The sequence below is a fragment of the Sander vitreus genome, chromosome 1 (assembly GCF_031162955.1).
Source record: "Sander vitreus isolate 19-12246 chromosome 1, sanVit1, whole genome shotgun sequence".
NCBI lineage: Eukaryota > Metazoa > Chordata > Actinopteri > Perciformes > Percidae > Sander > Sander vitreus.
In genome coordinates, this window is record NC_135855.1 from 4,748,143 (window position 1) to 4,766,710 (window position 18,568).

The following is an 18,568-nucleotide window of genomic DNA, read 5'->3' on the forward strand; positions in this document are numbered from 1 at the left end:
TGACTATAATGGTGACTCTGATAGTCATGAAATTACACTGGCACAGTTCTTAGTTCTTCTTGATAATAGTTCCTCTTTTTGGATGGAGAACAACTCCCAAAATATATTTCAGTTCTAAATTTAAAATAATAAGAATTAGTCAACCAATTAAAACAGAGGAAGAAGAAAATCAAAAGAAGAAAAAAGGAACAAACATGATTCTTAAACATTTTAGGCTTAGGAAATCAAAAGTAGTTGACCAAGTAATATAACTGAGATTAGGAAAGAGGTCTAGGGTTACATTAATAGTATTTATGAAATATTTGAAAGCAAACACAATAGGAGGGTTAATGTGTGTTACTTGGACCATAGATGGGCTCCCATCTTGCCCATGCACGACCACCTGTTTTCAAGTGACTAAATTACATACATAGCTCACATGGTAACAACTAAACCATCTCCATGACAACTGAACAACTCCATCTGCTGAGGAAGGTCATGAAATGTACAAAACAAATATTAAAATATCACAAATGCAGAAACAATTTTGATTAAAAGAATTATTAAGTGGAAAACACAATATACAATCTGATCTGACTATTGGTGGAAGAGGACTACACAGGGTTTCAACACTAATACAGGATATGGTATTACAGCGCTGGTTGTCACAGGGCAGCTAAAGGCCCTGGGCCAGACCAACCCCCAACTCTTCAAAAACTGTCGCTTAAGCTGGCTTCACATTGGCTGCGTGGTGTGAGCGTGGCGTTTCTGTTGCGTGTCAGTTCAGTGGATTTTTCTATGTCTTTGCACACCAGAGACGTGTCTGACGCGGCGCTGCTGCTGCTAGCCTTGTCTGTACACATGTATGTTTCCCATTGATTTACTGCACTCAAGCAGTAGTATACTTCATGTTAAACATTAAATATATACTGATTTGGTTACAGCAAAGACAATGACGGCAGTATTGACGGCAAAATAGGCTACAGAATATTCCCGAGGCAGATTTTTTTTAAATTACCTGCTTCATGTAGTTCTACTGGAACATAGGGGCAGTTTCAGTAAATATGACAGAAAGTTAGTTTTATAAGGCTAACCTACTGCACCTTTAAGAGCGACATTGGTAGAGAGTAGTATGAAAGACCGAAAACCCGCGTAAGGAGCTTGGTTGGGGTGGTGGATGGGCCACACAACACAGGACTTTCAGCCAAAGGCACCTGACCAAGTATCGCTTTTTGATGCGATGGGAATGAGAATATGTGTGAATATTTTGTGAAAATACCTACAGTCAACCCTACAATATTGCCACAATGTCAATGTATTTGGTTTAAAATATCGCAATATTTGATTTTCTCCATATCGCCCAGCTCTACTTTGAGCTAGATCTTTCATGTGTAGATAAAAGTGAAGGTTTTGCTGGAGAACAGTTTCCACCTGTGAGTGGCGTGATCAGTACCTTTTTTTATATGCTGTGGTGAAGCATACATATAAGGTGTAGTAAAACACCAACACCCCAACTCCTTACATCACTGTGCTGGGAGGCAAGGTTGAAGCAGGGTGACCATAAAACCAGAATGGCCTTTAGTTAGTCTTCCCTGCCTTCTATCTCCCTCATCTCCCCACCCCTTCCTCCCCCTCCCTACACCCATTCCTCTCTTATTTTTTTTTTCTGTACTATGAATAAATTTAGTCTGTCCCGGACATGAAAATGTCAAATACCTAAAATACACCTAGGCTAAATAGCATATTAATTTTTAATGCCTGCTCATCCTATGCTGCTATTCTCATATCAGGCCTGTCTGCCAACAGCTGTTGCTGGCTCTCTGGCTGGGAATTTATCATCCATCTAGCTAAAGGAGGGGAGAGAGGGAGAGAATAAAAAAAAAAAAGAGATGGGAGACATTGTTCGGAAGACAAGAGAAAAAGGGGGAGGGACAGCTCCGTGTTTTCACGGATCTCTACCTTGTATTTATATCACCCTCACCTCGCAACTTTTCTTCCTTTGATATACGAGTGGGATTCAATTACACTAATGCCAAACATAAATTGTTGAAGATTTCTTCCTTTTTTTCCCCCCCTCGCATTGTGTTACGGCGCGAGCCTCCTCATACATAAAAGAGAAATAAGGGAGTAGAGTGGTGACATTGACGCTGGAGGTAGTGACATTGGGGAGAGCGGCAGAGGGAGGCGAGATGCACTGAAGCAACGTGCCAGTGTGGGTGTTGAATGCCACCCATGTGCGTTTTTTAGGTGGCATGTGGTGGATGATTATCATAGATTATCACAATCCAGATTGTTACAAGTTCTGTCTGCGCACATAGCAGCAGTGTACTGTAGCTGTGTGACTATCTGTGTGTGTGTGTGTGTGTGTGTGTGTGTGTGTTTTGGTTTAAGACAGAGTGCCTTTGGGGATAAGACTAAATGGTGAGCGAATGATGAACAGTTGGAGTGTGTGAGCGTATGTGTGCATTTGTGTGTGTGTGTGTCTTATAGTGAGAGAAGGAAGCAGATTTCATACAGGGTTTCAACTCATTCTCACTCCCAGCGACTAAAACAACCTTTGAACGTACACGTGTTCAGAGGTACCGTGGCTGACGATAAGATGATCGTGATTGGTTTAAAGAAATGCCAATAAACCAGGGCACATATTTCTCCCATCCTGGAGTGCTGTGTGGACTAGCCAGACCTTCCTCCGCAGCGCTGTGGAGGAAGGTCTGGCAATGCGAGACTAGCGTCCATCCACCACCCCAACCTCCCGGATTTTCAGTCTTTCATACTACTCGCTACCGTTGTCTCTCTTAGTGTTGCGTCATCTTACAGCGCCCCGGTTGAGCTGCTGCTCTGCCCTGTGCGTTCCATACAGACGCTAAAGAGGGATTTTAAGAGTCTGTATTTGACGAACTGGGAGTGAGAACGGGTTGAGGGTTTAAAAATGTTTTTGAAAACCTTCAAGTTGAGGACATTTCGCTACAGGGTAAAGGTATGGGTGTTGTGTGTGTGTGTGTGTGTGTGTGTGTGTGTGTGTGTGTGTGTGTGAGGTTACCTTAACACACCAACTGCATACTGGAGTGCAACCTGTCTGTTTGGATCAAGTGGCCTCTCACTGTCACTCCTGACTGACTGCTGCTTACTGGAATGGCCACCTGGAGGGAGAAACAGAGCAGCGGAAAGATTAGAAAGATGAGATGATAATGAAATATAGACCCTGAAGAGGAGAATGGACAGGGCAGGGGGGATACAGGCCAAAGAAGAAGACAGTGATGGGTGGTGAGGAAGAAGAAGATGAGGTTGGGGGGGGGGGAGGCCTCCGTGTCATGATGAAAATCTAACAAATTCAGTGAGCGACGCTGCAGAGGTCAAGGGAACGCAGCCGGAAAAGGTTAAAGATGAAATCAAAGCCAGTGTTGCTGCGGTGCCCGGAGGCACAGCTGAAAATCTATCCCTCCAGGGCAAGGCCACCGCTGACACGAGGCAGACAAGAAGCTAAATACTGCACGCCACTCGGGGATCTTTCATTTTCAACCGATCAATAAGGGCTTATATTTATCAGGGCCTCTGAGCAGCTGCCACGTCTGACAACCTCCACTTCATTTTTGCACTCCTCCTCTTCTCTTCTCTTCTCTTCCTCACCCTCGCATGCTAAATTGAGACCCATCGACCATGAAAAGGGGCAGAGACCCTGGATTGCCATTAACCCCCCTTGTGTCACTAGACCGTCTAACACACACACACACACACACACACACACACACACACACACACACACACACACACACAAATGCCCTGGAGATATATTTCCGCTAAAGGTCTGTCTCCCCCTTCTTTAAAGAAACATGCCTTATCATTATGGCCTTGGCACAGACACTAGCACCTCTTCATGTCTTTTGTTCCTCAAGCTGCCCATGCCACCCAAGACACACACACACACACACACACACACACACACACACACACACACACACACACACACACACACACATGGAGACAAACAAACATGCACACACACACACACACACACACTGTCCTGCGACAACCTGATTTCACTTTTCATTTCTACCATTTTGAACATGTCTTTCTTGCCAACATTTATTTCAAATAACAAGAATATCAAATCCCAAATTACCACTCTAAATCTGAGGAGCATTACGAGAAGCAGAAGATTGGGTTTAGGGGTCTGAGTTAAAATAACTGGCAGTCTAATCATCTGCACAACAATATTTGCTGTGAGGCATTCTAAATAGATTATCGCTAGTCCATCTGTGTCATCATTGATTTATAAGGCATTAAGCTGCTCGGGGAAGAGAGAGGGCCTTGCCTCCTTTGCTGTTAAAGGGGCTTCTTGTCGAAATCAGGGGCACGCCAATGGAACAACTGTGGCACTCGTCTAACCTCCCCTTTAATCGTCAGGCAAGAGGAAGTGAAAATAGGACGGGAGTATCGAAAAGGGAAGTATGAATCCAAATTTTCTGCATCTCTTTTTGTTTGGCGATACAAAGAGACTGGGAGGAGGGGAGGAAGTACACACAGAGAGAAACAAACACACATGCACATACACACATGCAGAAAAAAAAAACAAGGGACATCATTAACATATGAATGCTATATGCAAATGGTAGGGAGAGAGCAGATGTTGTTGCATTTAATTGACCTATATGTGAATTGCATCCAAACCTTTCAGTGTGTTTTCTGGGCCCACTGAGTACAGTTTTGACTGGCTTTCTGGTACCACGCAACGTATAAGCCAGGAGCACGACGATTTTTGTTTAAACATAATGTGAGAGATGACTAAACAAAGAAATATGTATAAAATTGGCGAAAACTCATTGTTTGTCCCTGGTTTTTCTTTACAGATGACATCTCTGATATAACTGATTGTATTTTGCTTACTAACAGGCGGTGGTGGTAGAAAGTACATTTACTCAACTACTGTATTTGAGCACAATTTGGAGGTACTTTAGCTGAATATTTTGATTATATGTTACTGTATACCTCACTACAATTTAGAGGGAGCTACTATACTTTTGACTCTACTACACGTGTTTGACACCTATAGTTACTGGTTACTTCAGAGATACATATTTTACATATGAGCTAAATAATATAGACATTGTTGACTACCCAACAGTATATAGAATAGCTAATATAACGAAAATCAGCACCACCCCAGCTCATTAAAATGATGCATGCATGTTACACAAAATAAATCAGAATTTACTACAGTCCTGTATCACTGGTAAAGGGGACATTGTGCCTTATATGTTTTCTCATTGAAGTTAAAGTTAGCCTATACCTATATAGGCTATTACTGGTGGTAAAAGCAGCAGTGTGTTTTAATACAGGTCCCAGCAACTCTGTCTCTTAATAATTATGTTTAAATATTGTCAGGAGGAAACGTACATCCTGCGTAGATTCAGTTTACTGGCAAAAAAAAAAAATGTTTTCTAGTCCACAAGGTGCTGCATTCTTTTACCAGACAGGACTGCTGCGTTAGTCTCCGCATGATTTAGTCCAAGCTTAAGGGAGAAATCCGGCGCAAAAAGAACCGAGGGGTTGATAACACATGTGTACCGAGTCGACCGTTCTCTGGGATCTGTTTTCACGCTAATCGAATGTGACCAGTTTTAGCGCAAACCGCTAATTAGCTTATAACGCTAGTCGTCGGGGCACGCAAAAGTAAAAAGAAATCGCTATTTCTAAACCACTAATAAGGCTCAAAATAGCACCACACTTCCACGGTAGCATAATGACGGTCCCTACATGTAAACCGAAGCAGGTCACGATCAGTCGAACGACAAACGCCGTGCAACCAGTAACCAGTAACATAGCTCAAGCACGGCATTTGTCGCTCGACTGAGATGGCGTGCTGAGATGGCGCCTGCCTGTATACGTGAACGGTACAGTCTTTATAAACTATCTTTTTCATAGACTGTCTGTACACTTCCAAAGTTCTCAATGCTTCGGTTTGTAGGAGTTAGCTACCAAAGTTCCGTTGGTTTTCCGCATTATAATTAAAAATGTACGCATGGACTGGCTTTTGTCTTCTGTATCAAGTCCAGTACATGGACAAATAATTTGCTGTGAATCCCTTGTGCACGGGTATGCACTTTGAATACTGCATGGGGGAGGCCGACTTTGCCAGTAGCAATGAAAAATACTACATATATATGGAGCACCTTCGCCTAGCGCTCACAGCGCATGCCACATATCCACAACGTCCCGGGTTTGATTCCAGCCTTGGGACCTCTGTTGCATTTCATTCCCCTCCCCATTCAGTCTCCCACCATTTATAGTCTGCCTCTACACCGTCATCTGCCAAATAAAAGTGAAAATGCTAATAGATAAAGATAATGTTAAAAAAAATATATATATATATATATAAAATCAATACAGAATGCAAATACATTGAATGGCTATTGCAGAAAAATACTGACCATGAATAGTATCAAAAATGGGGTCAGATATGATGAACATCAAGTTAAGTAGTATATACTAAAGTATTTCTTACATTGTGACATTTCTAACACTACTTGAGCAGTTAATCCCCCCCATCTGATCATGCAGGTAGATACAGAAACAGAGACATAGAAACACAGAGAGAGAAAAAGGAGGGAAACTCACGCATTTCACACTGCTATGTTTGCATGGGCGAGCCATGAAAAACACAGATGCTATTTTCATCTGGGCCTCTGCCTTTCTTTTTGATTCTTCTCTCCCCCCCCTCCCCCCTTCCCCTCCCTTCCCTCCTTCCCTACCTCCCTCTCTCTCTTTTACTCTCTTACTCTATCCCTCACTTTCTAACCCCCCCCCCCTCATTCTTGGGAATGTCATTAAATTGTATTAAATAGCCTTTTGTCCAGGGGGCAAGGACCACCCGATATATGATAATACATTAAGGCCCCAGTGTAGCAGCCACTGAGCCAAGACCATCTTAAGACCAAGCATGGTGTGTGCCATTGTGTGTGTGTGTGTGTGTGTGTGTGTGTGTGTGTGTGTGTGTGTGTGTGTGTGTGTGTGTGTGTGTGTGCTAAAAAAGTGGATGGCAATGCAGGGAGACAAACATAAAAATTGGAAAAGGGAGGATGAGGATTGGTTGGAGGAATATAAAGAGAGATATAGAGAAAGAGAATGGAAGGAAGGGAGAGAACAAGGTAGTGTGCCTGCCTGCCTGCCTGCCTGCCTGTGCATGTGGCTCCCTAACAACTGTGACACATACTAATAGAAACATACCTAATAAATTACAAGCTTTCAGGGTCTGGCAAGCTGACATTTTCTCTGTGCGCGGGACAATTTCATATCTGCGGCGCAAAGTCGAGGGGGCTGCTGGACCAAATTGCATCACACAGAGATGCCAGAGGATTAGCATAAAAATTAACACTTATATTTCAGCTTATTGTCAACCCCACTCCTGCACCGGCTGCCTCACAACAATCAATTCATCTTTGAAATCTGATTAGATTCCATGACGCTTATTATCCCAGTCAGGTCTGCTTGCCCCCCCCCCCCTTCACTACCACACACACACACAGACACACACACACAGCATAGTCAGAGCACCGGCTGCCATGACTGCCCAGCCCATTTGTTTAAATAGAATTAAGGAGAAAATAAATCTCTAGGTGAGGCATTTCTTTTTTGACAGATGATGCCTCATTCTTTATCCAAGTGTTTGTCTTGTGCTTTCGTGTCCTTAGCCTGCATTGGAATCCACCCCCGACATGTTGATCTTATATCTTTTGCAAGTCGAGTTCATTTAAACTCCCCTGCATGCTTTGTTGCAGTGATGCCTGGTGGTCAACCACAATAACAAAAATGAGTTAATGAGGTTATTATTCACCATTTTTCGTTTCTTCTTTTTCACTAAGAATGAGCATTACATTTGAGTATTTCCATTAGGATCTCACCTCAGTCTTGTTTAGAATCAAATGCCACCATGGTTTAGTGTCTCTCTTTATTTCCACCTTCCCCGCTTTCAAAATGAACTACTCCCGCATCTCATCCATCCTCAAGTACACAGCCGTCACAAACGCTTTATGTTTACAGCAGAAAGCTGGAATGATGCGGGGGGAAAAAAATGAAAAAGAAATCTCGTTTTGAGATCCCATGAGGCTGTCGCAATGAAATATTTGTCAATAACGCTCTCTGTTGAAGCACATTGCACAAGTATGTACTAAAAGCACAGCGCACGTTGGGTGGCTTTGGTAAGACTCTTGATTGTTTAGACAAATGGCATTTCATCGCATCCAGATGTCTTTAAGCTGTGCTCGACTACCATCGCTGCTTTCCAAGGCGCAGGCTGAATGTATACAAACATCTCCTCATAACTGCATTCCTCATCTGGGCCTGCGAGCGTCACAGCACTCGTCACCGGGGCCTGGATGACAGCCCGCCCTGCCGAGAGCTCCCATTGGATATTTCCCTTTTTCGAAGGTAATCTTTCACACATCACCCACTTTACTCAGGAACAGTGCTTAAGGACTGAATGTTAAGGTACTTGTGCTTTACTTAAACTTTTCTTTTCATGCCACTTTCTACTTCTATTTTAGAAATATTGTACTTTGTACTCCACTACTAGTTACTTTACAAATGTAGCTGATTAAACACAAAAAGTTTGTGTTGGGTTATACATTCATATTACAAAAAAAGGCATATATTAAAAGGATTTTGGGGATTTTATTAATCGATATCACATCACTCAAACAATAAGATTGATGTTAATTGGAGAATTGGTTCATTTGAACCCAGCCCTAATATAAATGGGTCTTCTGTTGCAGCAGTTGCAATCAGGGGTGGAATGTAACTAAGTACATTTACTCCAGTACTGCACTTAAGTCCAAATGTTGAGGTACTTGTACTTTACTTGAGTCTTTTCTTTTCATGCCACTTTCTACTTCTACTCCGCTACATTTCAGAGAGAAATATTGTACTTTTTACTCCACTACATTAATCTGACAGCTTTATAGTTACTTCTGCACACAAAACACATGCAGTTTATGAAATACTATGTTTCATTATGAATTTAAAACACCCAACAATATAACCTAAAAGTAAAGCTGAAATGATACATCGAAAAAACATAAACTTCTGGCTTTTTCCAAAAGGGTCACATCAGATATGGAGCTTTTGCAAACAGATTTAAAATGCAACACAAGTTATTTGTAAAAGCATTTTTTGATCAGAACAGAGAAACAAAAAAGCCAGTACAGGAAGAGCAAACAAGTGGCAGGGAATGAGGTGCACCCTGCCCGGGACAGGAGTTATGACATAACACTGGTACAAAGGGTCCCGGATAAAGACGCCCACGGGGCTGAGAGAGGGAGAGCAGAGAGAGGGGAGAAGGAACAAATCGTCTGATGTTCTAAGTGGATAACAACAGCTCCTGCTATGCAGCAGCGGAGGCGCAGAATAATTTAAACCAGCTACGCAGCTACCCCACACCCCCCCCCCCCCCCCCCCCGGCCACCCCTCTATTCTTATGTTAACACGGCTAAAGAGGAGCGGGCCACCCAGCAGCACGGAGCAGAAACTTAAGTCCACGCTTCAGGAAAAATAATCCATCTCTCTGCCTCTCTCTCTGTCTCTCTTTGCGATGTAACTTTACTCACTTACACACATACCGCCTGGTCAGGGAAAAAGGCTGAAACAGATACGGAGCGCCGAGCACCAGTACATTTACTGTGCCTTTAAAGCATATTACTTTTCAGACTTCAGAGTTTGAAGAATAATAAACCGGGGTGCTTAACTGAGCTATTTTCCCCTTTCAGTTAATGCCATGCAACGGCGAGGCGGGGGCGAGAAGAATTCATAAGTCTTTAAATGCAGAGTAAACACTGCTTTCTTTGTTGATTGTAGAGCTCTGTTGTGTGTTTTTGTGTGGATCTTGCCCCCCCCCCTCCCGTCCCCCCCTTTTCCCCTTTTTTTTTTATGCCTATCTCTCTTTTCCAATCTCCAAGCCGAAGGGCTGCCGTTGTGTTTGGTCTCCAAACAGCACATCTGAGGCACACACCTCGCTGACATTTTATAGGTTCAAATCCCTGAGAACGGGAGAGAGGGAGAGAGGGAGAGAGAGAGAGAGGGAGAGAGGGAGAGAGAGAGAGAGTCATATTTTATACCGGCGGTTTATTTTAACGGGCGCTTGTAATTAACGCAGCATGTCCTCTATCTCCCAGCCATCTATGCCAAGGCCCTTTATTTAAACAACTTTATTGTGAAATGTTTGCGTTCTCAGCATTCGGCCAGGGCCCACACACAGAATATTATTTCATACTTCAAGGAGAGGGTGGAGGAGTGTGTGTGTGTGTGTGTGTGTGTGTGTGTGTGTGTTGGGGAGGGGGGGCATTTGGAAGAGTTTACGCTTTGAGCGGTTATTGTTTTTGATTACAGCAAGGCTCCCTTTTTTTTTTTTTTAAATGGATCGAGCCCGGTAACCTTGCGCGCACACACACACACACACACACACACAATTGCATGCACGCACACACACACACAGAGTCTCACACATCTAACGACTCATACTGAAGTTGTGAGAGGCTGAAGGAGAACCTGTTTACAGAAGGGGTGTGCGAACCTGAAGCCTTTGCCCGGGCCAAATGTACAATCTCAGCGTGATTCATGAGTAAGATCACACTATTTATGTCCAAATGAGAGCTCTTGTTTAATGCTGCTGCATGGGGGCTTCTGGAGTGTGTGTTTGTGTTCTTACAGGGTTTAATGGAATTTGATGGAGGGATTGAGTGTTTACATTTGTCAAAATGACCCGGAGTTAACACGACGCTCAACATACACAGGGCTTTTTTCTCGCGGGCCATCCATCGATGCAACTTTAGCCGATCAGACCCAAAAACCCACATGTGTTGAGCATGCCGTTGCATTTTGGGATTGTCTACTTCTAGAGCAAATCTCTCGTGGGGAACATATGATCACTGTCTACAGTGGTTTCGCAATATTCAACATGTCCTTATAAAGAAATGGATCCGATGGCTTGGTAGACAGGAAGTCACACATGGTGTGAGCTGTCGGCACATTAGCAGCTACAGCGCCACCCATTCCTGCACTTTGGATTCACCTTGGTTGTTCTTTGTATATGATTGCAACCAGTGGTGGGAGAAGTATTCACATCCTTTACTTAAATTATTCATATTATGCCCATTTTCAGGTTCATAATTGTATTTAGAGGTTATATCAGAATAGGTTTACATGGTTTAATTAAAACAAAAAACACAATATTTTTGTTGTACTGCACATTGCTGCAGCTCCGCTTTTCAACTTGTCTGTTGAGCTCAGGTATCACACTTCTATCCCATCTTTGTTGGGAGTCGCACATGCGCAGTAAGTACTGCTAGCTAGTCAGTTGCAGAGTATGAGGGCGTGCCATGCTAGCAGCTAGGCAAGCATTATAATGTGTGTTATAAAGTGATGCACGTTTGTCTCTGAAGTAAAGGCTGGACTACAATAGAGCTGTTTGGAGCAGTTTGTGAACAGTGTTTTCTGTTGGAGATGGTAAGTCCCTTTGGGGTGGACTTTGGGCTTTTTCACTTTGTAAACTTATAACGTGCACAAAAACGTTATATAACACAATAGAGAAAAAGCCAAAAAGCATAATATGAGCACTTTAAGTAAAAGTTCTAATACCGCACTGTAAAAAATACTCTTACAAGTAAAAGCCCCGCATTAAAAAAGTTACTTAGAAGTCTGTGAGTATCATCAGGAAAATGTGCTTAAAGTATTAAAAGTAAAAGTACTCAATGCTGAAAAATCCTCGAAACTGGAAACGATCCAAACAGTTGTGTGAAACAACTAAGTGTTTAATCAGCTAATCATTTCAACTTTACTTTTAGGTTATATTTTTGGGTGTTTTAAATTCATAATGAAACATGGTATTTCATGAACTGCATGTGTTTTGTGTGCAGAAATCTTAATTTGTGAAGTAGTAACTAAAGCTGTCAGATGAATGTAGTGGAGTAAAAAGTACAATATTTCTCTCTGAAATGTAGCGGAGTAAAGTTCTGGTGTGGCGACATGATGGAGTGAGTCGCATTCCTCCCTCGCTCCCACTCTCGTCATCTTTAACCTTCTTTACAGTCCAGCCAAAATGCTGCAACTGCCCACTTATATTTAACTATATTCGACAACACCTCGCCACGACGAAAGGATAGCTAGCAGGTCGAAGACAGAAGACCAGAAGAGCGGTGACTCCCTACCGAACGCCGTGCTAACCGTGCTAACTGCTATGTTAGCCGACCACAGGGCCTCGCTTTTGACTGAGCTCAAGTCTTTCCAAGCCAAATTCAACACGGGTTCTCCAAACTCGAGGCGAGGCTAGATAACTTCCTTTATTGGATCACCAACAGCGTTTCCCATCGATAGAGACATCTGCCAACACCACGAGTCAAAACTTGAAAATTGTGGAGGCCGAGCTAGCTGCGGTGTCCGAGGTGAACGCTAGGCTACAAGCTAAACTCACCGATCAGGAAAACAGATCCCGTCGTAATAATATGAAATGTAGCGGAGAAGAAGTAGAAAGTGGCATGAAAAAAAAAAGATTTGTGCTTAAGTACAGTACTGGAGTAAATGTACTTAGTTATATTCTACCAGTGATTGCAACTGCTGCAACGGAACACCCACTTATTTTAGGGCTGGGTTCAAATGAATTAATTCACCAATTAAAATCAACGTTATTGTTTGAGTGATGTGATATCGATTAATAAAATCCCCAAATCCTTTTAATATATGCCTTTTTTCATAATATGAATGTATAACCCAACACAAAGGTTTTGGGGGTCAATTATCAATAATAATAACCTGGTGCATTATTAAAAACTATTTGAGGCTTGATTCTTGCTTGTACAATTTACAGCATCTGACAATCTCTTTCATATCCAAGCTGAATTTGTTTTGTAACTGAAATGTAGGCCTACCTAACATAATTCATGTTATATTGAATCGGAAATTGAATCGAATCGATTGGGAAAATCACGCAGCGCTCATTTATACTGAAACCAGACAATAAAGTGCATGTTTGTCTCATCTTCAATGCATAGTCTTATGTACATTTTAGTTATTATCCCCTCATAAACACAAACCATAAATGCATATCAAACCTCATTCAGGCTATTATGAGTTTTCAAATGAGAATGCGACCCATGTGATAATATAATATGATAATATGCAAAACAGTCTAGGTCAGCGGTGAAACATTTCTGATTCAATTCTTTGACCTTCATAAAACACAGCACAGCAGATATTCTATTCTTATCTAATAATAGAGCATCCACGCACATAATATAATGTAATATCTTACGGTGCCAGTACATTAGCATGCCTGCTGTCCAGCAGATCAGATGAATCACAGATTGCCTTGGGGGAAGTTTAGTATTGTGTGCGTTAAGCTCACAGAGGAGATTGATTGACAGGACAAACCTGCGAGAATGACATAGAGAATGACTCATGACAGGATTGTGAGCGAGTAGCGTATAGCTGCACCGGTTTAGGTTCCTAAACCCTACTAAACTGCAACCGTTTTACAACGTAAACGATGTGTTTAAAACTGTGACCACTACGTTCAAAACCGCGACTGCTGCACGCTCTGGTTTACATATGTGGCCGGAAAACGCTCCTGTGGGTCGTTTTAGAGGGTAGGAATGAACAACCTGTATCGTCGAATGGTTTGGAACTTGTTGGATCAGATTATCTGTCTGCAAGCAGCTGCAGTGAAGATCATCGGTTGAACAGCAGTCTCTTAATGCTGGCTCGAGACTGTCGGTTCAACCTGTGGCCTCTTAAAAGTTGGACATACTGTGCCCTTGTGTCTCATGTCAGTCAAAGCTTCCACGTGTAAGTGTCTCATTTGTCCAGTATATGTCATCTAGGAGGGAATCATTCTAAAATGGCCTTTTAGCCTTGTTAGCATCCATTGATGAAATGACGGTGCAAGCTGGCTGAAGGTGAACATCTTTTGCACTTTATCCATATGTAACATGTAGGCTATATGCAGAAGTAACATTTTTTTGTCTTTTTTCTTCTTTTTTTTTAAAAGGCAAAGAATCTAATTTGATGGTTGTGAAAACAGAGAGGAGACAAGAGCTTATCACACTGCAAGTAGAACAGAAAAGCTGCACTGTAGTTAAAGCTTGGTGATATCATCATGATGAGAAACACATATGCAGGAACATTCTTATGTTCCCTGTGGATTCAAGTGAGAAAGGAGGAATCTGCGAAAGCATTTTATTCTGAAAGGGACCCATGCTGGCCATGTATACGCTCCCTGTAGCTTTATGATGTCTGTGCTGCTGTGACAGGCGGCGACTGTTTGCTGCGATGTCTAAATGCAGCGCTACACTTTACTCAAGCACAACCTCTGACCAGACAGACCAAAGTATGTGAGCAGGTGGAAAAAAAGAGAAGAGTTTTAGTTAAACAAGTGTTTTCTCATCAGCAGACCTGCTGGGGATGATAATCTCTTTTGTAGAGAAACTCAATTTCACACCAGACAAGTTTAAAGGGTAGAAGAGGAGGTAGCTGTTGTTATAAAACCTCTACACTGTATGTTTCAAAGCTAGTTCGCCAGCCTGCCAGTCTTAGTCATAATCATTTATATTTCCACTGGAGTTCATACTTTGCCATTCAAGTTTGCATGCTAGCTAAGCTGCATTATAACAAAAAAGGGTTATTTGGCTTTAAAAAAGCTGTGTGCATTAGTCTTTCCTGTTTCACTTCGATCATTCCCATTCCTTCTTCTTCTTTCCTTCTTGCTGTCATTTTCCTTTCCTTGCCTGCTTCCCTCACTCTCCATCCTCTCCATGCAGCCGTCCCTCAGCCTCCTCCTCCTCCTCCTCCTCCTCCCCTCCCCCATATGTTGTGGTTTGAGAGGCTATAAGGGGATGAAGTGAGGTGTAGACACTTCTTTAGCCTGGCGGAGGCCAAACAGATCGAAAACAGAGAGCACCTGGCTGCTTGGTAAGCCGTGCTAACAACTCCTATGCTATCCCCCTCTTTCTTATCATCTTTCCTTCTATATATACTGTAATTCCCCCTTCCTCTTTTGATTTAACTCATGTACTCCTTTCCCAATGAACCAAATGTGTTGGGTTGGCGTACGCTTTACTGTTAGATATAAAAACAGCCACTGTCAGACACACACATCCAGACCTTTTCTAACATTGTGTCGAGGCTGGCCTAAACCAAACTCAAAGTGAAAGCGCTGTGCTGCCCAGCAAATAGTCTTTTTTAAAGTGTATTAGGTTTTACAGGCTACTATTTAAAGGCATACCGTGCACAGCCCACGCACACTTTCTCTCTGCCTTACACAAACACATTCCCCAAGTGCTCTCCAGCTCGACAAGTAAGGGTAGTGGCCGTTCACCAGAGCTCTATCGATCGTACCTGGCTCCGTCAAACTCTCTACTGTGTCATTCAAACCTTTTCAATTTTTAATCACCAGCTTCAACATCAGAACAAGTCCCTGTACTGTCAAACACACACACACACACACACACACACACACACACACACACACACACTGTATGTGCGTACTGTACACACAGAGGAAATAATGCAAGAGCCACAAACACACACAGCTGCAAATGCACACAAAAACATGCAGAAACAGCCCTCTACTCTTATTACCCACAGTACTTCAAACACCCCTCCATTCCCACAAACACACACACACACACCCCTCCATCACACACTATGCATACATTTGCACACATGTAAGCTACGAAGCATAATTCTGCAGACAAGAATTCTAAATGATTTCAGATTCCGATTCAGAATACTTTATAGATCCCCTTGGGAAAATTGTAAAGTTTACTCACAGTAAATTAAAAAATGTAAGTCAATTTAATGCAGAACATAAGAGTAAGAAAAATCGAGTCAATAAGTGTATAAAGTAACATAGTGCAAGAAATAAAAAGTAGAGGAAAAGTAAAGCAAGATTAGGTTAAAATGATTATGTTGCTATACAATGGATTGTACAAATGCCATTGTCCTTCATTGTTCTCTCAATGCTTGCTGACAAATAATATTTAGATCTACATGCATACAGAGACTGTGTGTGTCTGTGATTGTGTGTGTGTGTGCATGTGTGCGTGCGTGCGTGTGAGAGAGGCATTTAAACGCGTGTGTAATCACCTGGCCCTGTCTTGTGCCCAGCCCCAGACTGTAGCCAGCTTTGACCTTGGGCTCCGCCATATTCATTACATCATTAAGTTACCTCTTCATTAACTTTTCATTGTTTATGGAGGAGGCATCAGGAAGGAGAAGAGATGGGGGTGATGTAGTGGTGGTGGTGGGGGCTCTCTATCAAAAAAAAAAAAAAACAACCTTATCCATGACTTGGACCTCTGGGTCCTGTTGTGTGGGGAGGAGGGGGGGTGTAATATGGAGATCAGAAGAGGTTTTGTGGAAGGTTGCTGGTTTCATTTTCCAGACGGGTACTCTCCCTTAAAGGTCCATTGTGTGGGAATTTCTCCCATCTAGCGTTGAGATCATATATCGCAATCAACTCTCTCGCGCCACGCAGTTCAAAGTCCGTATTACAGCTACGGTAGCCTTCACGCTTCAAAAAGCCAGTCTCTTGTTCCTTTTTTGTTTTTCTGGGCGAAGAAGAAGACTCCTGTTCCAGAAATTTAGATTTTGAATATGTGTGTTCCTCCACGTTTCCTTCTTCAAACTTGCCGGGGCCGGGAAGCTACGATACCCATTAGCAGCGTTAGCAGCACCTGTGAGTTTATCATGTGACAGTGAAAACGCGAAGGGCGGAGCAGTATGTCCTGTATGTCCCTTACCGGCTAACGTATTTCAAGATGGCGCATGAATATGGAGCGTCTACCCCAGTTCATGCAAACGCAAATGTAAGATTTCAAGCCAAAAGGAATACTTGGAATTGATGGTGGTGGTAAATATTCATGAAAAAGGATAAGTGGACAACGGGCAACACAGATTTTGAGAATGAACAACTAAACACATTACACATTTGTCCTTTAACCAGGCTGTTCTCATCAACCATTCGCACATATAACTACAAAAAGTAATGCACTGTAATCCGTATGTATTCCATTTATGTATTGCTGTCAGCACCACATTGACTGCTGCTGTATGTGACTGCAAAAATCTGCATAGGAAATAGGTCGGGGTGGATGGATGTGTCCTAAAACACAGGGCATTCAAACAGGGGGATTGGTGTGTGTGTCCTAGAAGAAGATAAGGGGAAAACACAAGTCTTTCACCTAGGAAACGGGTGTTCGTGTCCCGGGAGAGAACCGGTGTTTTAATCCAAAGACACATCAAATCATTCTAATCTTAACTAGTCATTTTGGTGCCTAAACTTAAATGTTGTTGCCGCACGACAGTCACCTTTGCTCGGCTAAACTCAACTGCAACGGCCGCTGAAAGGACCGTAACTTCATGGTGCTCTGTACTCGGCTCACAGTACCTTTTCTCGGCTAAATGTGACTGTAAAAGCCGCTAAAGTGTCATGTGACCGGTCCTCACGTGAATGGCCAGCGCTCGCTGTATTTTCGTAGGTTATCATACGAATTGTTGTGCATAAGTTTTCGTAGGATACCATACGAAGAGAGAATGTGTTGCCTCAACGTTAACTAGAGGTCACAGGACCACTTAGTTTTTCAAAGATCCAATCTGCAAGTCAAACAGGGTCCGAAGTACTTTCTGATCAGGTTGAGGTAGGGTCCCAATCTGTTAATGCAGGCCTTGGATTTCTGTGTCAATATGTTTAAAATCCAAATGGATCCAAGCAGACTCACTTTCAGCTCCAATCACGTGGTGCATCCGAATCATTGCCGGGAACATTTTCTTTTTAAGGTGAGAGTGCACACTGTTACCTTGATTTGTAGGACAATGGTTGCTGAGACTGTCCTCCCAAGAAAGACAACAGCATGAGTTGTTTCAGTAAATGCCCAAAATAGATTCAAGAAAATTCTTGTTTGTCTGGAGCAGTAGAGGAAATGGTGTAATGTTGTTATAGTGCCACAGAGGGAGGTGGCCGGAGGTGGATAGAGGGGTCAACGAAACGTCAGACATAGACACGGGAGACAGCTGTTCCTCAATGTTAGTTTCATTTGACAATGGCCGCAATTGTTCCCTACTCTTAACCAAGTATATTCATACTTATTAACTTAATTCATTATTGGGCTTACATGTCTTCTTTCCTTTGGCTGGCTGTGTATTGGCTCATGTGTCGACTTTGTTGAGCTACTGTTGGACTAAGAGAGAGAGAGAGAGAGAGAGAGCCTACCCCTCATTGATTTCTTTATTTTACAAAATTATTAATACAATCCTAAAAAAAACGAACTATAATACGAGTTGCTTACGCACGCTGAAGCGCTGGGAAGCTGAGCTATTTTCATTTCGGCACCCGTGTTATCCAACCTGGCACGCACCGGCCCGTGTGAAGCTGCTGCGCCAGCCCAGCGTGCTGCAGCAATCGTTTCAAAGCGGCCGCGCCAGCCTGTGCGCTGCTGCAATCATTTCAGCGTCTCCTCTATTTCTTCTGCGAGCGAATGTTTCAAACCAGGCAGGTAATCACATACAGGAAAGCCACAGGAAAGCCGAATACTTTACAAAATAAAACAAA

General features: G+C 42.7%; 1 protein-coding gene across 2 annotated transcripts in view; it reads right to left on the minus strand.

Annotated features, from left to right (window-relative positions):
• znf536 (zinc finger protein 536) overlaps positions 1-18,568 on the minus strand; it is a 253,348-nt gene that overhangs the window by 150,329 nt on the left and 84,451 nt on the right. For both annotated transcript variants that reach the window (XM_078249854.1, XM_078249782.1), the window contains exon 4: positions 3,020-3,119. The gene's annotated coding sequence lies outside the window, so the exon portion shown is untranslated. The remainder of the gene's footprint in view (positions 1-3,019; positions 3,120-18,568) is intronic.